The 26596-nt window shown below is 48.4% G+C and overlaps 1 long non-coding RNA gene across 1 annotated transcript; it reads left to right on the top strand.

Moving 5' to 3' along the window:
- The first annotated feature begins 193 nt into the window (after positions 1-193).
- On the top strand, positions 194-16619 carry LOC147916931 (uncharacterized). The gene is made up of 2 exons (XR_015552539.1): positions 194-410; positions 16401-16619. It is a non-coding gene; the product is annotated as an uncharacterized LOC147916931 (long non-coding RNA).
- Positions 16620-26596: the final 9977 nt, after the last annotated feature.

Here is a 26596-nt window from a genome sequence, read left to right as displayed (position 1 = left end):
GCACCGCCCCGGCCCGACGCTACCCTGAAGACCAGCCCCGGGGCCGCCGTCGGCCGCCCGCCTTGCTCCGGGGGAGTTACCGGAAGCCTGGAGGCGGCCCCGCCCTTCCCCGCGGAGCAGCCAATGGGGACGCGCTCGACGCCGGCGGGCGGAGCGTCCGGGCCAGCCCCGCACCTGCAGCGCGCCGCACCTGAGCGCGTCCTCCCGGCCCACCCCCCTGGCCGGGCTGCCAGTCCCTCTCTCTCCTCGGACGCGAGTCCGGGGGCGTCCGCGTCCGCCTTCGCTGGCGGCCCTGCGCAGAGCTCGCGTTGTCTACAACTGCCGTACGATCTTAGGCAAACGTTCGGTGTTGCGGCTCCCCGTGGCCATCGTCGCTTCATTCGTGGGCGTGTGTCCGTGGCGTACGGGAGGTATCCATTTACAGTTTGTGTGTCCTTCTTTCGGTGACGTGAGCTTGCAGTGGCGTATCCCCCAGCAGACGGCCGTCCGAGCCAGGGCCAGTCGGCGCCGCGAGCGCCGTGGGCGGATCCGCTGCTGCCTCGGGCGCGCGTCCCGTCCCGTCCAGGGGGCGGCGGCGACGGCAGAGAGCCGGCCCTCGGGGAGCCCGCTCTCTAGGGGACAGACGACAGCGGGGCAGACGGCACGTGTGAGTCAGCCGGCGCTGGAGGGACATGCAGCGGGGGGCCGCGGAAGTAAACGGGTGACGGACAGACCGCAGGAGGCCGGGCCCGGGCGCGACGTCCGGGGAGGGCTGTGCCGGGAGCGGAGGAGTCGTGGCTGACCTGCGCCCTAAGGGGCCGCTGGGGCTGCTCTGCTGAGAACAGGCCGAGGCACCCGAGGGTCACACCGGGGAGCCCAGGGAGGTGTTCAGCGGGTCATGGAGGCGGGGATGCGGGCCGAGTGGTCGAGGGCGTGGCGTCGGGGGAGAGGGCTGGGAAGCGCTCAGGTTTCAGCGAGAAGGCTGTGGACGGCACAGCCCCGGGACTCACGGATGAAGCAGGTGCCGCGTGAGACGCAGACGGACCTAGGATGACTGCCCTCGGGGTCGCAGCGCGGGTGGGAAGGGGCTTTCCCGGCCCCGAGATGGAGGTGCCGAGAAGGGACCCCGGGAGGCGGGTCTGAACTGCGGAGCCGGCCCGGGCCGTGGCACAGACGAGCCTGGGGCGCGCGGGGACGCGGGCCTGGAGGGCGAGTTCGGGAGGCGAGCGCGTCCGGGAGCTCTGCGAGCCGGAGAGACGGCGCGAGCCCCCGCCGCGCGGGCGGGCGGATGGGCACGAGGACGGGGCGACCGCGACGCGTGGAGTGCCAGCCCGGTGCAGACGGGGAGGGAGGGCCGGCCCCCACACGCCGGGCTGAGCGCCGAGGACGGACCCCTGGGTTGTAGCGTTGGGACTCCATTCCTGACCTGGACCGGAGGGGCCGCTGTGGACTGGACGCTGCAAACCCGTGTGAGGGGTTTAAGAGCAAGTGAGAGAAGAATGGGAGCCACTGAGTGACGACCCTTTGTTGTGAAGAGGAGCAGAGAAATGGGGCTGTAATCTCCTTTTTTCACATGTGGATTTAGGCAGTCTGCCCCTGAGCAGTTGAAAAACTGAGTTAACTATCAGACTGTCTCATATACAATTGCTTTAATGTGTATTAAAGATAAGTCTTTTGAAGTGACCGCAAGATAGTTTTGGTTTAAACTGTATTCTTTGGTTAATTAGCTACCATTAAATTAAATTTAAAAACAACAAAAGTAATATAGTGAGTGAAAATAGTGAGCTGCCTTCCTGTGTCCCACTGTGCATCAGCTGACCAGCAGGAGATTTTTATTTATTTATTTTTTAAATGTTTTATTTTATTTATTTATTTTTTTTGTGAGGAAGATCAGCCCTGAGCTAACATCCATGCTAATCCTCCTCTTTTTGCTGAGGAAGACCTGCTCTGAGCTAACATCTATTGCCAGTCCTCCTCCTTTTTTTTCCCCAAAGCCCCAGTAGATGTATGTCATAGCTGCACATCCTTCTAGTTGCTGTATGTGGGACGCGGCCTCAGCATGGCCGGAGAAGCGGTGGGTCGGTGTGCACCCGGGATCCGAACCTGGGCCACCAGTAGCGGAGCACGCGCACTTAACCGCTGAGCCACCAGGCTGGCCCCAGCAGGAGATTTTTAACTATTCCTTTTTATGATGCTAAAGAACTTTAAATAGCTCAGTGAGTTACTCTGAATTCTAACTGGTGTTTACAAGTCCCTGGGTGTTGCAAGGCAATTTTCTTGTTTTATTATTTTTAGATCTCATAGCCAAATTGTGAAATGCCTGGTGTGTATTAGAATCTAGAATCCAGCCTGTATTAGAATCTACAGCCTCCCTGTATTCGTACAAGGGAATACTACTCAGTAATAAAAAGGAATGAACAACTCATACAAACAACAGGGATGACTCAAATTTTAAAGGATGAACCTGCATTGACACATCATTGCCCGAAGTCTATAGTTTACAGTAGGGTTCACTCTTGGTGGTGTACATTCTGTGGGTTTGGACAAATGTATAATGATGTGTCCATCAATATAGTATCATACAGAGTATTTTCACTGCCCTAGAAATCCTCAATGCTCTTTCTCTTCACCCCTCCCACTCATCCCTGGCAACCACTGATCTTTTTACTGTCTCCATAGTTTTACCTTTTCCAGAACGTCTTAGAGTTGGCTTTTTTTTCACTTAGTAATTTAAGGTTCCTCCATGTCTTTTCATGGCTTGGTAGCTCATTTCTTTTAACTGCTGAATAATATTCCATTGTCTGGATGTACCACAGATTATTTATCCATTCACTTACTGAAAGATGTCTTGGTTGCTTCCAAGTTTTGGTAATTATGAATAAATCTGCTGTAAACATCCCTGACTCTTTATAACCTGCTGCCTCCTTACTGCTGGAGCTCGACAAGGCATTAAACTCATCCCATCTTTTTTTTTTTACTCCTGCCAAAAAGGATTGGATCCATGAATTTTTCTCCAAATGATGAAGGAAGGGAAGGAAGGAGAAAAACAAATGAGGGAAAGAAGGAGAGAAGGGAGGAAGGAAGGAGGAAGGAGGAAGGAGGAAGGAAGGAGAGGCTATGGCCAGACTGGTTGTGCTTTGCTGAATTGAAAAGGAAGCCCCGCAGGATGCTGCTCCTGTCTCCTGGGCCTCTCTTCTCTGACCCTGCCGCATTGGGCTGTCCCCCTCCCTTCTCCCAAGCCCCCTTCCTCAAAAAAAAATCTTTCCATGCTGAACTCAACAAGGTAGAGGGAACATCAGGGTTTCAGGAACAGCAGGGCCATCTCGTGCCGGCTTCCCACCTCCAGAACTGTGAGATAATAGACGGGTGTTGTTTTAAGCCATTAAGTTTGTGGTAATTTGTTAAGGCAGCAAAAGAAAACTAACACAATGTGTGCGTGTGAAATAAACAGACTCGTAGCTACTCATTCCTCTTGCTGTTCTCTGCTGTCTGTGGGTCTAGGATTTAGTTCAATCGTCGATTCACGTGGACACATTGAAGCTGTAGCCGTGTGCAAGCAGTCGATCACTAACCGTGTCTGTATTTGTTGGGCATCGGTGTGGGTCACCTCCCGAGGGCCCAGCAGGAACAAGCATGGAGGGATCGGTCTGTGCTCTGAGCTGTACCATGGATGCTGTCCGAGAGTCTGGAACAGCCCTGAGCACTTCACATGTATCGTTTAAGGCTCACAGAACCCTACGACCTAAGGATTATTATCCCGTTTTTTGGATGAGGGAGCTGAGGCCAAGAGAGATTAAGTCACTTGCCCAGGCATCACAATCACTCGGCATCGACTACAGTTTAAGCTCAGGTCTGACCTCAAGGAGGGGCTCAGATACCATAAAACATGAAACAACGTGGTGGATGATGCCCAGGCCCCAATGATGTGGGCAAACCAAAGGGAGAACCCCAGAGCTTGCTCTGCCCAAACTGCGTCTGCCTCGCCAGAATCACGCCGTCCTGCAGTGGCCTGTGTGAACTGACCTGGCTCGTAACCCGCTCTCAGGCTGGGTCTGTGCGTGGGGATGGGAGGGGGACGGGGCAAGCATCCAGCTGCTTCTGGCTGATTCAGTTGCTTTGCCACAGGAAACACTCGAGGTGAACCTGTGCCACACTGGAGAAATTGTTCCTGGTTTCACCGTCCAGAGAGTCGTCCGTCCTGGGCCTTTTGCAGGTTGGCTAGGGGACGGCTTCATGCCAGTGTCTTCATCATTCCATCCCCTCAGCTCCCTTTCAAGGGTTCCGATGTTACCTCTCCAAACACATGGCTGCCTGTAGCCCATTCTCTCCTCCCATGCTCCCATCACCCCCTTGGCCCTCCTTGGAGTCTCCCCTTCTTCCTGGCTGCAGCCCCTCACCTGCCCACCAAGCCCTTCCACCCTCTGGCTTCCAAGCCTCCCTCACAGCCCCGCCCACTGGCAGGAATCCAACTCTTCAGATTTGGTGTTTCCTTCCTCTGTCAGAAAAGCAATCGCAGGCGCCCCGGCAGCGTGCCCTTGAAGCTCCCCACCTGGAGGCAGACAGGTGGGCATCCGAGGTCTCCTCATCTGCAGCCAGATGGTGTTGTCTGTGAGGTGCTGAGCCTGCGCCTCCTTCCTCCCCCTGGAGCCTCTCCCACTGGGGGGGGCCTCCTTTTCCCCGAGGGGCAGCCCTCCGTGTAGAACTGGGGACAAAATCTCAAAGCCTTGTTGGTTCAGTTCAAGACGAAAAGCCGAAGCACAGGTGTGAGACGGGAGTGTGAGAGACCGCTTGCTGAGTCCGCCCTCCCTCCTGTGTCCGTGCTGGGAGAGAAAGGGCCATTGAGGGGCAGCTAGGGTGGGGCACAGTCAGGAGGGGCCCTGCACAGTCCCTCAGCCTGCCCTGAGGGGTCGGGGACACTGTGGCACCCGTGGTCTGCTGATGGTGGCCCCCGAGCATGTCCATGTCCTAATCCCCGAGACCAGTGATTGTGTGACCTCATTCGGCAAAGAGACCGTGCAGACGTGACTCGGAAGGATCTGGAGGTGGGGAGGTCTGCTCGGTTATCTGGGTGGGCCCAACGTCATCAGGGAGGGAGGCAGGAGGAGAGGGTGGAGTGATGTGGGCACGAGCCAAGGAATTCCGGGGGGCCCCAAGGAGCTGAGAGGGCGGGGGGTGGGTGCTCCGGAGCCTCCAGAGGGACCAGCTCTGCCGACACGTTGATTTTAGCCCCGAAAGACTGATTTTAGACTTCTGACCTCCAGAACTTGTAAGAGGACACGTTTGTGTTTTTTAAGCCACTAAGTTTGTGGGAATTGGTTACAGCAGCCACAGGAAACTCACACACACCCCTAGGCGAGTTCAAGAATGTGAGAGTGGAGGGTGAGGCCGGAGACCTCAGACGGCAGCAAACTCAACAAAGGCCTGGACCCTGCTCCAGGTGTGGCAGGGAAGGCAGGGGACATGCTGCAGGGAGCTAGGCCAGTGAGGCCCACAGCAGCCTCAGCGTGTCCCCACCCCGGCCCTGTAGAGAGGGGTGTAGAGAGCACCCTGTGTTCTTGCTTCCCCATGTGGATGTGGGTGTTAGCTCAGCGTGTGCGAGTGTATGTCTGTGTGTCATGTCTGTGTGTGTGCATGTGAGTGTATGTGTAAGTTTGCGTTTGTATGTGTCTATAGGTGTGTAAGTTTGTCTCTGAGTGTGTCTATTTCTGTGTGTGTCTCTATGTGTCTCTGTGTGTGAGTGTGTGTGTGTCTGTGTGTGTGTGTATGGGTATATGTGTGGGTGTGTGCAGGGTTCCTGAGGAAGTCTCTGAGGGGCCACCGCCAGAGGACGAGGAGGGGCCCTGACTGAGGTCTGGGAGGGAGGACACATGTCTCAGGGGCCAGTGAGGACGCCTGCTGGTGGAGAGCAGAGCCCTTCCCGACGAGACGGCGGCCTGGCGAGAAAGAGGAACAGAGGAGACCCTGAACTGAGTGTGGTCCTGCACCTGTGACGAGGACTGCAGGCTAGGGACTAGCACTGCACAGAGTCCTAAAAGAACGCGATGGTTTGTTCCCTGATGGCTGCAGATTGAGAAATGCAGACCCACTAGGGTGAGTAACATGAGCACACCTCAGCGGACAAGGCCACTTTGACCTCTGCTCTCCCAGGCCTCCCCAGGTGTCCTGGGCCTGGTGGGGAGCATGCAAGTCGTCACCGTGGGTGCTGATGACCAGGGAAGGAACTGGGAGGACCTATACACTACCCCCTCAGCCATGCATGTGTTAGCCTTGGAGTACAATCATTCCATCATTAGAGATTTATTTATTTGGCTTCAACAAAAGAGAAGGGAGTGATGGCTTCTAAGTGGATGATGCTTTTCACAAGAAGAGGGAGTTGACTAGGGTCTTCAGCTTGTCTGGGATTTTGCCAGGCAGACAGAGGCAGAGAAAACTGCACGTGGAACTAGAGGAATGGCAAATACATTAGCATGAATCTAGGGTAGTTTCTTGAATTTTGTTAACCAATACTATTCCTGAATTGCTGTTTAAAATGAATAGATTTTATTTTTTAGCGTGGTTATAGGTTTACAGAAAATCGAGCGGCTAGTACAGAGTTCCTGCACCCCCTCCCTCCACACACACGCGGATTCTGCTGCTATTCTCGTACATTAGTATGGAGCGTTTATGACAGTTGACGAAATCATCCTGATACATTGTTACTAACTGAGGCCCATAGTTTACAGTAGGGTTCACTCCTGCTGGTGCACGTTCTGTGGGTTTGGACAAGTGTATAATGTCATGTATCCACCCCTACAGCGTCATACAGAAGAGTTTCTCTGCCCTAAAACCCTCTGTGCTCCGCCTATTCATCCCTCCTCCCTTCTCCCCACACATTTTACTTTTAGGTCTTTGACCCATTTTGAGTTAATTTTTGTGAAGTGTGTAAGGTCTGTGTCTAGATTCATTTGTCTGCATGTGCATGTCCAGTTGTTCCAGCACCGTCTGGAAGTGTCAAAAAGACTGTCTTTGCTCCATTGTGTTGCCTTTGCTCCTTTGTCAAAGGTCAGTTGACTAGATTTATGTGGGTCTCTTTCTGGGCTCTCCATTCTGTTCCACGGCTCTGTTTGTTCTTTCAGCAACACCACGCTGTCTTGATCACTGTAGCTTTACAGTAAGTCTTGAAGTTGGGTAGTGTCAGTCCTCCAACTTTGTTCTTCTCCTTCAATATTGTGTTGGATGTTCTGGGTCTTTTGCCTCTCCATATAAACTTCAGAATCCTTTGTTGATATCCACAAAATAACTTGCCAGGATTTTGAATGGGCTTGCATCAAACCTACAGACCAAGTCGGGAAGAACTGAGCTCTTGACAATATTGAGTCTTCCTATCTGTGAACATGGAACATCTCTCCATTTATTTAATTCTTTGATTTCTTTCATTAGAGTTTTGTAGCTTTCCTCACAAAGATCTTGTACATATTGTTTTATATTTATTCATAACTACTTTTTTTGGTGCTAATGTAAATGGTATTGTATTTTTTATTCCAAATTCCACTTGTTCATTGTTAGTATAGACAAAAATGATTGACTTTTGTATATTAACTTTGTATCCTGCGGTCTTGCTATAATTGCGTGTTAGCTCCAGGAGTTTCTCTGGTTGATTCTTTGGGATTTCCTACATGGACCATCATGTCATCTGCAAACAAAGACAGGTTCATTTCTTCCTTCCCAATCTGTATATCTTTTATTTCCTTTCCTTATTCTTGTTCATTAGCTAGGACCTCCAGTACGGTGTTGAAAAGGAGTGATGAGAGGGGACATCCTTGCCTTGTTGCTGATCTTAGGGGGAAGCATCTAGTTTCCTACCATCAGGTATGACGTTAGCTATAGGCTTTCTGTGGATGTTCCTTATCAAGTTGAAGAAGTTCTCCTCTATTACTTGCTCGCTGAGGGCTTTTATCATGAATGGGTGTTGGATTTTGTCAAATGCTTTTTCTGCATTTATTGATATGACCATGTGATTTTTCTTCTTTAGTCTGTTGATGTGATGGATTACATTGATTTTCAAATGTTGAACCAGATTTGCATACCTGGAATAAATCGCACTTGGTTGTGATATACAATTCCTTTTATACTCTGTTGGATTCAATTAGCTAATATTTTGTTGATGATAATTTGCATCTATGTCCTTGAGGAATATTGGTCTGTAGTTTCTCTTTCTTGTAATGTCTTTATCTGGTTTTGGTATTAGGGTAATGCTGGCCTATAGAATGAGTTAGGAAGTGTTCCCTCTGCTTCTGTTTTATGGAACAGATTGTAGATAATTGGTGTCATTTCTTCCTTCAGTGTTTGGTAGAATTCACCAGTGAAACTATCTGGGCCTGGTGCTTTCTGTTTTGGAAGACTATTCTTTAATAGATACAGGTCTATTCCAATTATCTATTTCTCCTTTTGTGAGTTTTGGTAGATTGTGCCTTTCAAGGAATTTGTCCATTTCATGTAAGTTATCAATTTGTGGGCTTAGAGTTGTTCATAATGTTCCTTTACTAGCCTTTTAATGTCCACATAATTAGTAGTGATGGCCCCTCTTTCATTTCTGATATTATGGGGTTTATGTCTTCTCTCTGTTTTTCTTGGCTAGTTTGCTAAAAGCTTATCAATTTTGTTGATATTGTGAAAAGCAAAACAATAAAAGAAAAAAACAAAAATAAACCCAAGCTTTGATTTCTTTGATTTTTAAACATTTTTTCCCATTGAAAATTTCATGATTTCTGCTCTAATTTTTATTATTTTATTATCTTATTTTATTATCTTCTGCTTGCTTTAGGTGTACATTGTTCTTCTTTCTCTAGTTTCCTAAGATAGAAGCTTAGATTTTTGATTTTATATCTTTCATTTTTCCTAACATATACATTCAGTGCTATAAATTTCCCTCTAAGCAGTACTTTCACAGCCTCCCACAAATTTTGATAAGTTGTATTTTCATCTTAATTTGGTTCAATATATTTTAAAATTCATCTTGAGACTTCTTTGACTCATGAATTATTTAGAAGTGTGTTGTTTAATCTCTAAATATTTTGGGATATTCCAGTTATCTTTCTGTTGTTAATATCTACTTTAATTCCATTGCAGTCCGAGAGCACACTTAGTATGCATACTTTTAAATGTTTTAAGGTGTGTCTTATGGCCCAGAATGTGGTCTGTGATGGTAAATGTTTCATATGAGCTTGAGAAGAATGTGTATTCTGCTGTTGTTGGATGGATTATTCTACAAATGTCAATTAGATCCAGTTGATTGATGATGTTGTTGAGTTCAACTATGTTCTTACTGATTTTCTGCCTGCTGGATCTATCCATTTCTGATAGAGGGGTGTTGAAGTCTCCAACTATCCTAGTGGATTCATCTATTTTTTCTTGCAGTTCTATCAGTTTTTGCCTCATGTATTTTGATGCTCTGTTGTTAGGTGCATACATGTTAAGGATTGTTATGTCTTCTTAGAGAATTGACGCCTTTATCATTATGTATTCCCTGTTTATTCCTGATAATTTTTCTTGATCTGAATTCTGCTCTATCTGAAATAAATGGAGCTAGTCTCACTTTCTTTTGATTAGCGTCGGCATAGAATATCTTTCTCCATCCCTTTACTTTTAATCTATCTGTGTATTTATATTTAAAGTCAGTTTCTTGTAGACAGCATGCAGTTAGGTCTTGTTTTTTGATCTGCTCTGTCAGTCTCTGTCTTTTAATAGATGTGTTTAGACCATTGCTGTTTAAAGGCATTATGACACAGTTGGGTTAATATCTGCTCTATTTGTTACTGTGCTTTGTTGCCCTTGTTCTTTGTTTCTTTTTTGTCTCCTCTTTTTCTGTCTTCCTTGGTTTTAATTGAACATTTTATATGATTCCATTTTTTCTCCTCTCTTAGCATATCAATTCTTCTTCTTCCTCTTCACTTTGTTTAGTTGTTGTCCTAGAATTTGCAGTATATATTTACAAATAATCCAAGTATTCTTTCAAATAACACTATACCACTTCCTGGGCAATCCAAGTGTCTTATAACAGAGTATTCCCAATTCTTCCCTCCCAACCCTTATAACGTACTGTCACTCGTTTCACGTATCCATGTGCTATAATCACCCGGTACCTTGTTGCTATGGTTACTTTGAGCAAACAGTTATCTATTCGATCAGTTAAGAATAGGAAAAGCAAAAGGTTTGTTTTACCTTCACTCCCTCCTTCTGGAACACTTCTCCTTTCTTTCAGTAGGCTCCAGTTTCTGACCTGTATCATTTTCCTCGCTCAGTGAAGAACTTTAACATTCCTTCAAAGGCAGGTCTACTGGCGACAAATTCCCTCAGTTTTGTTTGTCTCCACAAGTCTGTATATCTCCTTCACTTTCAAAGGATCATTTCACTGGATACAGAATTCGAGGGTATGTTTTTCTTCCAACGTGTGAAATATTGCCCTGCTCTTGTCTTGCTTGCATGGTTCCTGAAGGGAGGTCTGAAGTCCTTCTTATCCTTGTCCTACTTGCTTTTTCACCAGTCAAGATTTGGCTGAGCTTCCCTTTGCGTAGTTTGCATCATTGAGCCTTCGCTCTTTTTTTCTTAGTGAGTCTGGATAAAGGTTTGTCAATTTTCTTTATCTTCTCAAAGAACCAGATCTTAGTTTCACTGATCTTTTCTACTATTTTTTTGGTTTAAATTTCATTTATTTCTGCTCTAATTTTTATTATTTCCCTGCTTCTGCTGACTTTGGGGTTTGTTTGTTCTTCTTTTTCTAGTACTATTAGGTGTAGTTTAAGATTGCTTATTTGGGATTTTTCTTGTTTGTTAAGGTGGGCTGGTGTTGCTATGAGTTTCCCTCTCAGAAGTGCCTTGGCTGCATCCCATATGAGTTGGTATGGTGTATTTTCATTTTTATTTGTCACCAGATATTTTTAGATTTCTCCTTTAATTTCTTCAGTGATCTATTGGTTGTTCAGTATCATGTTGTTTAGTTTCCTCTTATTTGTCACTTTCCCAACTTTTTTCTTGTAGTTGATTTCTAGTTTCATAGCATTATGGTCAGAAAAGATGCTTGATATGATTTCAATCTTCTTAAATTTATTGAGGCTTGCCTTGTTTCCCAACATATGGCCTATCCTTGAGAATGTGCCATGCACGCTTGAGAAAAATGTGTATTCTGCTGTTTTTGGATGGAATGTTCTGTATATATCTATTAAGTCCATCTGATCCAGGGTTTTATTTAAATCCACTATTTCCTTGTTGACTTTCTGTCTGGATGATCTATCCATTGATGTAAGTGGGGTGTTGGGGTCCCCACTATTATTGTGTTGCTGTTAATATCTATTTTTAGGTCTGTTAATAGTTGCTTTATGTACTTTGGTGCTCCTGTGTTAGGTGCATGTATGTGTATAAGTGTTATGTCCTCTTGGTGGAATGTTTCTTTTATCATTATATACTGCCTCTCTTTGTCTCTCATTGCCTGTTTTATCTTGAAGTCTACTTTGTCTGATATAAGTATGGCAACACTTGCTTTCTTTTGTTTGCCATTAGCTTGGAGTATCATCTTCCAACTCTTCACTCTGAGGCTGTGTTTGTCTTTAGAGCTGAGACGTGTTTCCTGGAGGCAGCACATTGTTGGGTCTTGTTTTTTAATCCATCCAACCACTCTGTATCTTTTGATTGGAGAATTCAATCCATTTACATTTAGAGTGATTATTGATATGTGAGGGCTTAATGCTGCCATTTTATCACTTGTTTTCCAGTTGTTCTGTATTTCCCTTGTTTCTCATCCCATGTATTTCAGACTGCCAATTCAGTTTGGTGGTCTTCTATGATGGTTTTCTCAGTTGTCTCTTTATTTATTGTTTGTGTTTCTGTTCTGATTTTTTGTTTAGTGGTTACTGTGTGGTTTGTATAAAAGATCTCATAGAAGAGATAGTCCATTTTCTGATAGCCTCTTATTTCTTTAGTCTAAGCAGATTCCATCCCTTTCCTCTTCCCCATCTAAGTTATTCTTGTCAGAACTTATTCCATTTTGTGTTGTGATTTTGTGGTTAAAATGATATGATTATATTTATTTTCAATGTTTTCCTTCCCTTTATCTTCAATGTTACAATTAAGTGTTTGCTAACCTGTTCTGATAGAGAGCCGCAATTTTCTGATTTTGTCTGCCTATTTATCTCCTTGCTCAAGGCTTTGTAAACCCTTTCTTTTTTTTTTTTTCCCCAGGTGTGAGGCCCTTCTTGATCATTTCTTGTGTGTGGGTGTGGGTGTGGGTCTTGTGGCAATGCACTCCCTGATCTTTTGTTTATCTGGGAAAGTTTTTATTTCTCTGTCATGTCTGAGGGATATTTTCGCTGGATAGAATATTCTTGGCTGGAAGTTTTTGTCTTTCAGAATTTTGAATATATTATTCTCTCCTAGCCTGTAAGGTTTCTGCTGAGAAATCCCCTGAAAGCCTGACAGGGGTTCCTTTGTAGGTTATTTTCTTCTGCCTTGCTGCCCTTAATATTTTTTCTTTGTCATTGATTTTTGCCAGTTTTACTAATATATGCCTTCGAGAAGGTCTTTTTACATTGATGTGCTTAGGACTTCTATTAGCTTCGTTTATTTGTAATTCCAGCCAGTTCCCCAGGTTTGGGAAGTTCTCAGCTATTATTTGTTTGAACAAGCTCTCTGCTCCTTTCTCCCTCTCTTCTCCCTTACAATACGTCTAATCCTTATGTTGCATTTCCTAATTGAGTCAGATATTTCTTGGAGAATTTCTTGATTTCTTTTTAGTCTTAGTTCTCTCTCTTCCTCCTTGGGAAGCATTTCTATATTTCTGTCCTCTAAATTGCTAATTCTGTCCTTCATAATATCAGCTCTGTTATTTAAGGACTCCAGATTTTTCTTTATCTCATTCATTGTGTTTTTTGTCTCCAACGTTTCTGATTTTTTTTTCATAATTTTCATCTCTTTTGTGAAGAATTCCCTCTATTCATTAATTTTATTGCTGATTTCATTGAATTGTCTTTCTCAGTTTTCTTGTAACTCACTGAGTTTTTTTATGATAGATATTTTGAATTCTCTGTCATTTAGATTATAAATTTCTGGGGCTTCAGGATTGATTTCTGGGTACTTGTCATTTTCCTTCTGGTCTGGAGTGTTGGTATACCTCTTCATACTATTTGCTGGGGTAGATTTGTACCTTTCCATAGTGGTAGTATGTGGTTGCAGATTACACCTGCTGCCACTGGGCAAGGGGGGTCGGGGGAGGGTAGAAGCTGTGTATTCTGAGCCTGCCACAATCCCTGGCAGCTGTTCTTGTCCTTTGGAAGCTATGCTGACAGAGCCCATCTGTGGTTGCCTGCTGGCTGCCACTACTTTATACACATATGCACAGGCCCTCTGGTGGGGGTCCCTTGGTCTGGCCAACCAGTGGAGCTGGTGCATCAGGTGGGGGGAGGGGTGCTTTCTTTCACATGTGTGATTCTGGGGGGTGCTTCTGCTCTGCATTCACTCTCTACCCTCCTGGGTTGCTCAGCTTAATGAAGACACCCCTGCTATTGCTTAGCATCCTTGGTGTGGAGTTTTCCCACGGACTGGGAGGCAACTCTGAGAGTGAACGCATTCCCTTGGAGGGCTGCCCTTTCCCGTCTCTCCTCTTAGAGCTGCATGTGGTTCTACACCATAGATCACTGCTGTTCAGGGAGGGAGAGGAGATCCCCTTACCTCCTTCCACTGCCTCCCCGGGGGGCCAGCACTTCCACCTTCAGATGTATGGCTGCATGGATCTCTCGGATGTCTATTGTGTTGTGAGAATGTCCTCTGTTGGTTTATGAGTGTCCTTTTTGTTGTATCTTGTGGGGGAGAGTCTAAGGGAAGAGCTCACTCTGCCGTGATGCTGATGTCACTCCCTCTAGTTTGCATCATTGAAGCAATAGTTATGATGGACATGTAAGTTCAAACTCTGTGGCCACCCACCATTCTATTATTCCATCCATGAGCATCACCTGGCAGGTGAGGGGAGGAGATGTGGAAATAAGACTGGGGAGGTGGCTGGACTCAGCTCACAGAGGATCCCCACGTAATTCTGTGGCCACTGGGAGCCAGGATGGATTTAACTCACTTGCTTTGTCCCCATTTTATAGATGGAGAACAAAGTCAAGTATTGCCTGCGTGCTTGATCTGGAGGGCAAACCTCACACCTGTCCATCACCAAGACTTCTTACCGTGTCACCGCTCTCACTTGCCCATGAGAACGTACTCTTCCCCCTCCCCTAACATCTTCCTAGTTATCATTCCACTATCACGCACCTTACTTCCACTAGATGGTAGACTCTGAGGGGGACAGGGACTCTGTCTGTCTTGACCAGTACATCTCAGCATTGACACAATGCTAGGAGGCTTCTTGGTCTTCCCAGCCCTGTGGGGCCATGCCTGGCCCACAGTATCTGGCCCCCCATGGCACAGCCTGTCTGTGGCCACTCTTGTCTTCCTCAAATGCCATGGGCATTATCTCCTGCATTGAGAGGCACCTTTCCTGTGGGCCCTCCACTGAGCCTAGCAGGATTGAACATTAGAACTGCACTCAGTGTTTTATCAAATAAGTGTCAGGAACATAGATTAAAGGCCCAGAACAGTGTTCTGGAAAAACAGGAACTTCAAGTCCATTATATTTATCCTGTAGGCCAATGATGTTTTGCTGGTGTCACATGCTCCATAAACCATGAACTTTCACTCTAGGCTGAGAGGGTGAAGCATGTTCTACAAGCCCAAGTGAGTGAACACACACACACACACACACACATACACATATGGGGTGGGAGGGAGCCTCCACTGTTCAGCAGAGGGCTTTCAGGTGGGCTGGCTGACTCCTGGGGCCTTCTTTCCTGGTGTCTTGGTTAATAGATGCCGTGAGCTAAAGGGAGTGACACCAGGGACCCTTTTTGTGTCCCTTTGGAAAGTGAACTACTGTTTTCACTCCTCACATGGCCTTGGTGATTCTCACAGATTATATTTCCCTTCGTATTTTTATAACATCATTTTGAGAGAAAGATGAATACATTTCAACATTATAGGTTTATCTATGGTGGGAGTATTTTTGATGTTGAAACCTCTGTGTTACACTTAGGAGGGATCCTGCCCAACTTTTCTCGTGTCCGTCAGCTCTCCCAGTGGTGGGAGATGCTGGGAGTCCCATCCAGCCTCTCCTCTCTTTACTGTTTTCAGTGTCTCTGTTGTGAGCACATTTTGGCAATGACTTCACAGTTTTCTGGCTCTTTCTTTCTCCTTCCCTCCCTCACCCTCTTTCTCCTTCCTCGGGACCCTCCTCCACTGAGTGACAGTGTTCTCCCGCAGCCTTTAAATTTAGCTCGTGGCTCCGCTCAGGGCAGGCAGCTGTGTTGAGGGGCAGGACGGGGTCTGTGTAGAGCTGTGGCCCTGAGCGCCCCACGGAGCCTGCACGGCTATAGCTGCCTGGAGCCTGAAGGTATCACAGCAGCCATGGTCCTCGGGCCAGTGGCCGTGATCCTTCTAGAACCCTCCGTGGGAGGCTCTTGGGTACCCCCAATGAGACTTAGAAAATCTTCAGAGCATATCAGACTTCATCCACACACAAGTTTTACTTTTATCTGTTGGAGAGGTCACCCATGTTGTGAATCGTTATGTTATGAACTATAAATTGAGAAAAACGTCAAGGAGAACAATGCAGGTGTCATGAGATGGGACAATGCCTTCTGTTAACAGCCGACACCAGGCTGCCTCTCAGGAGGGTAATTGTGTATTTGAGGAAAAGTAACAAGTGTGGGGGGAGAAGATGAGATGCAGGACCTGGATCTGGGTGGAACTGTTGGGCATGAAGTTGGCGGAGGCCTCTGGGCTTCCAGAGCAGAATGAGAGGGGAGGGAGAGAGAAGAGTGGGCAGGGAGAGGACACTGTGCTGGGGACACCTCCACCCAGGACTCCTCAAAGCTTCTGGGAAGGTGATGACTGTCCTGTACAGACCTGTGAAGGGGCCTCACTCTGTTAGGGATGAGGCAGGAAGAACAGAGCCTGCTTGGGAAGGTGCGGAGGCTAGGCCTCCAAGAGAACTCAAGGAGGAAGCTCCAAGGCTTGGAAGGAGTCTCAGGGCCACTTGGGCTGCCATGCTCTTGGTGAAACCAGGGGCCGACTTACTTTAACTATACTCAGTTAGTTGTCTGTCTGCAAAAGTAGTTAGGTAATGCATTACTAAAGCCCACCCTATAGACAACATCTCTGACACTAGGGTCACTGTGGTAATGGGTGCTTAAGTTTTTCAGGAACTGAGAGTGGACTCCTTGTCTAGTTCAGGTCTGTTAAGACCACCAACTCATCAACTAGGCCTGCGTGGATGACCAGTAGGTTACTGTTTGATGTGAGGGGGTCGAAAACTCCACCCTGAGATCCTGCTGAAGCCGCTATTTTGTGAACAGGTGTCCTATGAAGAGCCATGAAGCTTGACTACGCTGGCACAGATCGTCAGTTACCTCGCTTCTCCTCACCTCCAGTCGTCTATCTCCACACTTCAGACTGCCCTGTCCCTTTATCCCTTAAATATCCCTAATCCCCATTTTCAGGGAGGTGGATTTGACATTTGTTCTTCTGTCTCCTCACTTGGCTGCCTTGTGAATAAACCCTTTCTCTGCTGCAAACTCGTCGTCTTGGTGATTGGCATATTGTGTGGTGGGCGAGATGAACTTGGTGCGGTAATATTGGCACCGGGGACTACACCAAATTTAACAAGACCCACGAGGAGCATGGGGGTCCCAGCTAACATCAGGGCTGCTCAGGATTCCTTTCTGCAAATGGCAGCTGTATATTCTGAATATTGAGATGGAGAGCCATGATTAAAACTGCTTTCTACTGCTATGGTGTATGTGTGTGTGTGTTTGTGTGTGTGTGCGCACAATTATGTATTTTTATATGAAGACAACACAAATTGAATGGATATCTTTTTGCAAATGGTTTCCCTATTAATTAATTATAAGCAATGGGAAACCAACTCTCAAAGGAAACAAAAGCCCTGATCTGTCGTGTTTGCCAATTTCCATCATGCAAATACTCACACCATGGCCAGGGCAAGCTGCCCACGTGATGTCACTGAAGGGGTAGTTGGGCACAATCCACCATCGACGCTCGCAGACTGGCTCCGGCACGCCCTCCTCCTCAGCGCCTGGAAAGCACCTGTTGACCTGGGCATCACGCTCCGCAGCACAGAGCCAGACGTAGACACGGTGCTGTGACCATGAGCACAGGCCTGGGAGCCAGATGGGACCTGGGCCCTTCCTCACCACTCTGTGAGCTTCACCTCTTGGAACTTCACTTTTCTTGTCTCTGAAGTGGGCCATCACAATGTAGCCCCCACTGCTGCTGTGAGCTGGGCTACATATCAGTACTGTTATTGTTGGTGTTGTCAGTAATCACTAAATGTCAGGGAAGAGACCCAAATGCTGAAGCAGCTCAGATAGTTTCCGATAGACAGGGACAGGGCAAAGGCCCACGCTCCTGTGACATTGACACATAAGGGCAGAGATTCGGAGAGATTGACAATTGAGCGAGAAAAGAAATTCCTCCCACTTCCAGGTGACTCAGGTAACCCTCCCATCACACGGAAGCCTGACTTTAGTGGGTGACTAATGCCCTGTGCCCTGGCCATTCCTTTTGAGGAGGGGAGCCATGCGGATGCTCTCCACATCAAAACAGGCTCAAACACGCTTGTAGCAGTGACATCATTGGCTCCTATTCACTGGCATTTTTGTAATGCAAACTTTTTCTGCACTCATCTTTTGAAAACCAGGGCCAAAGGCCCTCTGAGGGAATTAGCACCTGCTTCTCCCAGGCACAGCAGGCAGGTGGGGCGCCAGCCAGAGGCCCCAGGCCTGAGGCTCCTGAGGGCATTTCAGGAAGAGATTAACTTTTGAATTGCTGGGCTGAGCAAAGCAGACTGCCCTCCTCAATGTGGGTGGGCCTCATCCAATTCTTTGTGGGCCTGAGTAGAACGAAGAGGAGAAGGAAGACAGGGCTCTTCTGGCTCTCAGGGCTTCAGACTGCAGATCTCGAGACTTCTTAGTCTCCATGATCATGTGAGCCAATTCCTTATGGTAAATCTCTCTCTTTCCATATATATAGGAAGAGAGAGAGAAAGAGAGAGAGAGGCATGTATTGAGAGATACGTATATGTGGAGAGAAAGGGAGATTATATATATATCCATATATATGTAGAGGGATATCTATATACCTATATAGAGAGACATATATATCTATATATCTATATCTGTTTTATCTATCTACCTGAGAGGCGTATACATAGAGAAGGAGAGTTCTATATATCTATATCTACCTTATCTATCAATCATCTATTTATGTATCTATATCTATCTATCTATCTGAGAGACATATATGCAGAGAGAAAGGGGAGAGAGATCTATATATCTATATCTAACTTATCTATCAGTCAGTTCTCTCTCTCTCTCCCATTGGTTCCGTTTCTCTGGAGAACCCTGACTGATACAGTGACCAACTGTCCGAGTTTGCCAGGACTGAGGGGTTCCTGGGATGTGGGACTTTCAGTGCTAAAACCAGGACAGACCCAGGCAAACCAGGATGGTTGGTCACCCAATTTCAGAAAGACAGGAGACAATTAAGAGAAAGGTAGCAAAATGGTTGAAATTTGAGGAGCCAGTCTGGGATGAGGGATTTTGTGATGGTGACACCAAGAGAAAGCAAATGTGTTAGTTTCCTGTGGCTGCTGTAACAAATAACCACAAACTGAGGGGATTAAAACAACTGAAATTTACCCTGTCACAGTTCTGGAGGGCAGAAGTCTGCAATCAAGGAGTCTGCAGGGCTGGGCTCCTTTGGAGGCTCCAGGGCAGGATCCTTCCTGCCTCCTCCAGCTCCTGGTGGCCCCAGGCATCTCACATCGCTCCCATCTCTGCCTCCATCTTCACAAGGCTTCTCCTGTCCTCTCTGTCTAATCTCTCTCTGCTTCTCTTTTATAGGGACATTTATCACTGGTTTAGGGCCACCTGGAATCCAGGATGATCTCATCTTGAGATCCTTAACTTAAACACATCTGCAAGGACCCTTTTTTCAAATAAGGTCACATTCACAGATTCTGGGGATTGGGATGTGGACACATCTTCCGGGGTCCCCCATCCAGCCCACTATAGGTGGTGCTGAGGACGGAGGTGAGATTGTGTTCTCCTCAAGCACTGTGTTGGGAACAGATGCGTTTCTATCTGGAGGATGATGTTTAGGAGGCACGAGGCGACACTCCCCAGGCTGACAGGAGAGAGAGTGAAAGTCAACCAAACTCTGGGAAGTTTAGATGTGCCCAGCACAGTGTGTCCTGAGTCACCACAGGGTGATTCCTGTAGGGGCAGGACGGGCCAAGCTTCACCACGTCTCAGCAACAGTGCAGGCAGGTTACAGAATATGTGGCATTTGGGCCTCACAGATGCTCCTTGAGACATGCATGTCATTGGCAGGTCAGAGGCCATCAAACCTAGCCGGTGACGGTCCCCTCCTCTCCTGGAGCACGGGGGCTCACTGCTGACCCCCCCGCTGTGTCGCACTCCACAGCATCCTGCTCATGAGCCAGAATTAAACGCTCTCTTCTCTTCTTCTGGTTCTTCAACTCTTTCAGGATACCAAAAGCAATGGTTCACAGAGAAAACAATTCCCTGGTGGCTTAACATTCCTTGGGAGCCCTGAACCCTCCAGCTCCCCCAGCAGGAATGCCCGGCGCTCTCTCCTTTCCCTCTGGCTCCCACCGCAATGTCGCTTTCATTTCTAATGAGAAAGCACAGCAGAGGGAGGAGGCCAAGCCACGATGCCTGGGGTCCTGCAGCACGCCCCCTCCACACCAGGTTTGGAGGTGGCCCCGGGCTCGTGGCCCTGGGCTCAGAGGTGGCAGAGGGATTTCCTGCCCAGGATCCTAAACAGAAATCCTCCAGGGCTTCTCTGCCCTCTGCATTTTTGGATCAACAGAGCAGATTGTGGGCCTCCAGAATATCAGACCCCACATCTCTGTGTGTCCGTGAACAGCTGGGTCTGGAAGGAATCTGCACATTCCTTTGGGGGAAAATCTTTCCTCTCTAAATTTGATATTCACCTGCACCTGTGCATTTCTCTGTATTTTGGAACACTGTCAACGATTTGATATTTCTTATTTTTAAATCAGATATTTAAAAGTGAGAAAAATGCTCGCTTAAGTTTTTTTTTTAAAGAAATAATTCACAGAAGAGGTAACTTCATTTCAAAAATAAGAACATTAGCTTCATGATATTGCACAATATGGTTTTGTTCTCTAAATTATAAAAATTAAGGCAGATCTAAAGCAGTCACACGTCAGCAAAAGGATCGGAACTGAAGGCACCCCGGTGTTCAGAGCATCTCGTAATTTTTCTTTACTGGGAGCCAATTTGAACTTAAATTATGTGCGATAAATGTCAGCTCTTCCCCCATTTATCTTAGTAACGTAGGAATTCTGTGTATTGAAAAAAGATCTTTGTACTTCAAAGGCTCCTTGACAACAGACTTCTTATCTCCTTGTGGGAGAAGGTGTCAGCTTGATTGATGGGGAAGAAAGGGCCCCACCCACCCCCACCTCCCTTTGTGTTTTGTCTTCTGCCATCAGCGCCGATCTGTCTCCTGCTTGGGAACCGCTCTGAGGGGCCCTTTGTTATGAATGCAGAATCGGCCTCGGGGACACGGCATCCCAAGGTGCGACAGGCCCATTAAATGGAGCAGTTCATTTTCAGGGGTTGCTACTGGGTCTCATGTGACAAATTCTAATGAAGGGAGTTCCAGAATCAACTGAAAACACAAAATGCAAGAATGTGAGCGCTAAAAACGAGTCCCAGCTTGTGGTCATGAACTTGGTGTGTAGACACCGTTACAGCAGCTCTTGGGATCTTCTCTAAAAATGGGCGTGCAATGGGATGAACGTGTGCCCCAGGCGATCCCCATTTCGGGAGCTTGTGACCCGACTGCTCAGCCCCGAACGGGTGCTGCTGTCTACACGTCGCTCCCGGGGGCACAAGGCTCCAGATCCTGCTCTGCTCCCCCGGCCGGGGGCCCTCGAGCGGATCCCAGCCTGGCCGAGTCGTTCCTTCATCCTTGGTCGACGGAAAGCGCCCCCAGCCCTGCCGCCACGAGGGGTGGTGAGGTCAGAAGGAAAGATGAACGAAAGCTCTGCGACCCGTCACGCGTGTCTAGATGCGGGCTGTGTTATGACTGAGCCTTAGAGCGGTGGGAGATCAGGTCCCGGCCCCGTCCTCCTTCAAAGTGGGAGCAAGGATGGGGAAGCCGGCGGAGGCCCGGCTGCCCGCCTGCTGCCCGCGGCGCCCGCGGTCACGGGGAGGCGGCCTGCTGCCCTCTGCCGGCCTGGCCGGGGAGAGCAGGACGGCTGCGGCGACAGGCAAGCAGTGGCTCCAGGGAGGCGGAGGTCGCTTCTGTGCGGGGTGTGAAATCCCGCAGGGGGACACCATGCGGGGGTACCCCCACTGCCGTCCACCCCAGAGCCTGGTCAGCACCCTGGGTCAGGACTGGGCCCAACCGTCCCTGCCTTCTGAGCTTTGGCCCTGTGAGCCCGTCAGCCCCTCCCTTCTCGGCCGAGGGTCCCGGCCGGGTCACACCTGTGTCCTGGCACTCCTGCAGACTTGAGCAGGGGGCTGGAGCTCACCCGCATCCTCATTTTTTGTGACTCTTCAGGTGAAGGTTTTCCGACTATATCCTCAATTCAAGACATCTGGCCAGTTCCACATTGCATTTAGAAGAAATGCAGCAAAGAAATGGGGCTGACATCCAAAAGGAATAAAAAGCAATTTAAAATCTCCACTGCAGCCTCTGGGAAACATCAAGGAGAACTGGGCCGCACGCTGCGCAGCAATGTGCTGTCAGAATCTTCTCTGTCTGTCTCCCCATTAGACACGGAGCCTTCTTTCCAAACATCACCCAAACTCGCAGACTCAGTCAGGAGTGGCTGCCTTCCCTGTGTGTCTAGAGGTGTCATTTTCTCCTCAGTGCTCGTCCTTTCCTGTGCTGACTGTGGTGAACTGATAATGGCTCCCAAAGACGTGTCCACATCCTAACCCTGGAACCTGGGAATGGGACCTTGTCTGGAAAAAGGGACTTTGCAGATGTGATTAAGCTAAGGATATTTTTTTTTTTGGTGAGGAGATCAGCCCTGTGCTAACATGTGCCAATTCTCCTCTTTTTTTGCTGAGGAAGACTGGCCCTGGGCTAACATCTGTGCCCATCTTCCTCCACGTTATATGGGATGCCGCCACGGCATGGCTTGCCAAGCAGTGCGTCGGTGCGCGCCCGGGGTTCCGAACCGGCAGAACGCACACACTTAGAGTGCCACTGGGCTGGACCCAGGTTTTTTTCTTTTCAATGAAGTTTTATTTATTTTATTTATTTATTTTTTTGTGAGGAAGATCAGCCCTGAGCTAACATCCATGCCAATCCTCCTCTTTTTGGCTGAGGGAGACCGGCCCTGAGCTAACATCTATTGCCAATCCTCCTCCTTTTTTTTTTCTCTTTTTCTCCCCAAAGCCACAGTAGATAGTTGTATGTCATAGTTGCACATCCTTCTAGTTGCTGTATGTGGGACGCTACCTCAGCATGGCCGGACAAGCAGTGTGTCGGTGCGTGCCCAGGATCCGAACCCGGGCCGCCAGTAGTGGAGCACGTGCACTTAACCGCTAAGCCACGGGGCCGGTCCCCTAAGCTAAGGATCTTGAGACGAGGAGATCATTCTGGATTGTCCAGGTGGGCCCTAAATGCCATCGTTAGTGTTGCTATTAGAGAGAGGCAGAGGGATGCAGACACTCAGAGGGGAGGCCACGTGAAGACCGAGGCAGTGATGGGAGTGAGGCAGGCATAAGCCAAGGATGCTAGCCTCACTGAAGCTGGAGGAGACGAGGAAGGATGCTGCACTCCAGCTCTGGAGGGAGCACGCCCTGCCGACACCTTGATAGTTCTCAGTATGCTGATTTCAGACTTCTGGCCTCCATGCTGTGAGAGAATAAATTTCTGTTGTTTCAAGCCTCCCAGTTTGTAGTAATTTGTTGTGGCAGCCACGGGACACTCATTCACCGAGCTATCTAATTTCTCTGGGTTTCTTTGTATACTTTGGATACAAGTCCTTTATTAGATATGTCTTTTGCAAATATTTTCTCTCAGTCTGTGGATTGCCTTTTTATTCTATTAATAGCATTTTTTACAGAGCAGAAGATTTTTAATTCTAACAAAGTCCAAATTATACATTTTTCTTTCGTGGATTATGCTTCTGGTGTATCTGAAGACTCATCTGCAAACTCAAGGTGTCTAGATTTCTCCTCTGTTATCTTGTAGGAGTTTTATAGTTTTGCGTTTTACACTGAGGTCTGTGATCCATGTTGAGTTAATTTTTGTGAAGGGTGTGAGGTCTGTGTCCAGATTCATTCCTCTGCATGTGGATGTCCAGTTGTTCCAGCACCACTTGTTGAAGAGACTGTCTTTGCTCCACTGTATTGCCTTCGCTCCTCTGTCAAAGATCAGTTGACCATATTTATGTGGGTCTATTTCTGGGATCTCTCTTCTGTTCCACTGGTCTATTTGTCTGTTCTTTTACCAACACCACATTGTCTTGATCACTGTAACTTTACAGTAAGTCTTGAAGTCGGGTAGTGTCACTCCAACTTTGTTCTCCTCTTTCATTTTGAGTGGACTATTCTGGGTCTTTTGCCTCTCGGTATAAACTTTAGAATCAGTTTGTCGATATCCACAAAGTAACTTGTTGGGGTTTTGATGGGAATTGCGGTGAATCTATAGATCAAGTTGGGAAGAACTGACAATACTGAGTCTTCCTATCGATGAACATGGAACATCTCTCCCCTTATTTAGATCTTCTCTGATTTTGTTTATTGGAGTTTTAAATGTTCCTCACATAGATCCAGTACATATTTTGTTATAATTATACCTAAGTATTTTTGTTTTTTGGGTGCTAATGTACACAGTATTGTGTTTTTAATCTCAAATCTCACTTGTTCATTGCCGGTATATGGGAAAGCAATTGACTTTTGTGTATTAACCTTCCATCCTGCAACCTTGCTCTACTTGCTTATTAGTTCCAGGAATTTTTTGTCAGTTTTTTCATATTCTTTACCTAGACAATCATGCCGTTTGTGAACAAAGACAGTTTTGTTTCCTCCTTCCCGATCTGTATCCCTTTATCTTCTTTTCTTGGCTTACTGCATTAGCCAGGACTTCCATTACGATGGTGTGGGTGGGGACAGCCTTGCTTGTTCCTTATCTTGGGGGGAAGCTTCTAGTTTCTCCCCATTGAGCATGAAGTTGGCTGTAGGGTCTTGTAGATGTTCTCCATCAAGTTGGGAAAGTTCTACTTTATTAAAGGTTTACTAAGTTACTATGAGAAGCTCTTCTTTTAAATCAATTTAAACGTTATTTTCCAGATTTAGTGGTGGAGCGTGTTTCAGGAAGCGTCTCCCCACATTGCTGCTTTGCAGATGTCCCCGCCTTCCCTCTCTGCTCCGGGACCCTCCTCACTGCACCCAGACCTGCCAGCTCCCACCCACTGAGGCCCCTCTCCCACGCCCTCTGCGGCACCAGGACCCCCAGCCCTCCCCCGAACTCTGGTCCCTTTGCTCTCACTGCCACCCACTCTCCAGTCCCCTCTGCCCCTTGAGCCTTTCCTCAATCTGGAAAAGTTGCCAGGCCATTGAAGAAGCACAGTTGGATTTAATCAAACCATCTTTTTTTTTTTTTTAAAGGAAAAATTGTCTTTCCAAAGTAGATTTAAGAAATTAAACTCTGCATGCTGGGCATTGTGATACCCTATTAGGCTTGTGCTGTTTGTGGGGTACCTTTAAGTTGCACCCAGGGTGGTGTGTTGGCCAGGACTCAGGGACACCTCACCCCGAGGGAGCCCCTGCCCACTGGGGGTCTCAGGAGGCAATGGACAGGGGGCCTGGACAGAGGCTGTTGGCGGGGCTGCAGCTGGCCTAGTGGGACAGGGGAGGAAACTGAGGCATAGCAAAAGGCCACACGGCTAATAGAGACCTTGAGTCAGAGCAGGTGAATGTGCCTCCTCATCTCCTTCCCTCCAAGCTGAACCTTGTCTCCACTTGGCCCCCAGGGGAGGGCGTGGGTCACCGGGGAGAGGGCTGGGGCGGGGTCTGCAGTCTCCTCCCTCTCCCAGCCGTGGACAAGAGGACAGTGGGCCCCGTGGGGGGTGGGGGGCAGGGAGCACTGTGTCTCCACTGGCTGCAGGAAGGAGGGCCCACTTTAACCCCCTCCATCTCCACCCTTGGGCCTGGGGCCCAGGACCCTGGGCCAGAACTGACCACCCTGGGGCCCAGGACCCCTGCTCCTGGCGAGCAAGAAGGGGAGCCGTGCTTCCCCAGCCCCTCCCTGCAGGCTTTGCTGCCTCATTTCCTGGGCCCTCAAGGCCGCCCTGGGAGGGAGTGGCCCATCACTGACCCTGGGGCTCAGGAGGCGACGGCATCATTGACCAAGGTCCTGGGTAGAGCCGAGCCGCAGAGCCTCTGCTGAAGTCTTCGTGCCGAGGCCCGTTGCCGCCAGCTGCTGAGCACAGGAGGTGACCATGGGGTCTGGGACACGGTCTCTGCTGCTGGTGCGTGGCCGTGTGGTCAGCCCTGACGCCACGTTGGTGGGGCTCCGTGGTGATCACAGTGCGGCCTCTGGGTAAAAGTGGGCCCTAACTCCAGCCTAGTCCCAGGAGAGAAGCCCCCTCAGGCCAGGGGACAGCATCTCAATGCCTGGGGCTGCCCATCCTCTCTTCCCTGGAGACGTGGGGGATTGGGGTTGGGGTCATGCCAACATGGAGGATTGGGGATGGGCCACCTGCAACAGCCCTGTGGGAGACAAAGCCTCGCTTCTGTCATTGGGCCTGGGTCTGTCCCCTAGAGAATCAAAACATGCAAAACAGGCGGACAGCTTCTCTCCCCCTCAAGGCAGAAGGAGTTGAAGGTATTGGAGGGGCTGTGGCCTCTGACTCGGTGCCCCTAAGACCTGGTTGGAAGGTGCTAGTCTGACCTCAGCTCCACTACTTTATCCTCCTGGGGGAGAGAGGAGGTGGGGTCAAAACATCCTTTGGGCGGGTCGTGTAGACCAGCCCTCAGTCATTTGGATTCATGACATGCCGGGAAGGCAAACACCGTCCCTGAAGGGTCTGGGCACCTGCCTCTCACAAGGGAAGAAAACCCCACTCACCGCTGAGCCCCCTTCACGCTTAAAACCCAAGATGGAGAGACACCCCACACCCACAGAGTGATGCCCCCTCGGCTGGGGTGGGGCAGGGTCAGGATCCCCCAGCAGAAAGTCAGGGGCAGCCCCGGGAACTGTCTGCTGACCACCTGGCTCCCACCTCGGGACTCTGGCAGGATGTGGGGGTGTGCGTGCTGCGTGGGGTGCGTGTGGATAGCCCAAGCGTTCAAATAAATAAAATTCTAAGGAAGGTGCAGGACACATCCTGTCAAAGCAGAAAACTTAACAGGGAGTCAAACATCACTAATGAGAGATGTGCCACAGGGGGGCGCTCTCGCACCTCATTTCAAAGGTTGTGAGCCAGCCTCTTCGTTCGAGGTAACCGTCATTT

The sequence above is a fragment of the Ceratotherium simum genome, chromosome 6, assembly GCF_057802395.1.
Source record: "Ceratotherium simum simum isolate JZ-2026a chromosome 6, ASM5780239v1, whole genome shotgun sequence".
NCBI classification, from domain to species: domain Eukaryota; kingdom Metazoa; phylum Chordata; class Mammalia; order Perissodactyla; family Rhinocerotidae; genus Ceratotherium; species Ceratotherium simum.
Note: the sequence above shows the minus strand (reverse complement) of the source record. Positions and strands in the feature narration are given on the sequence as shown.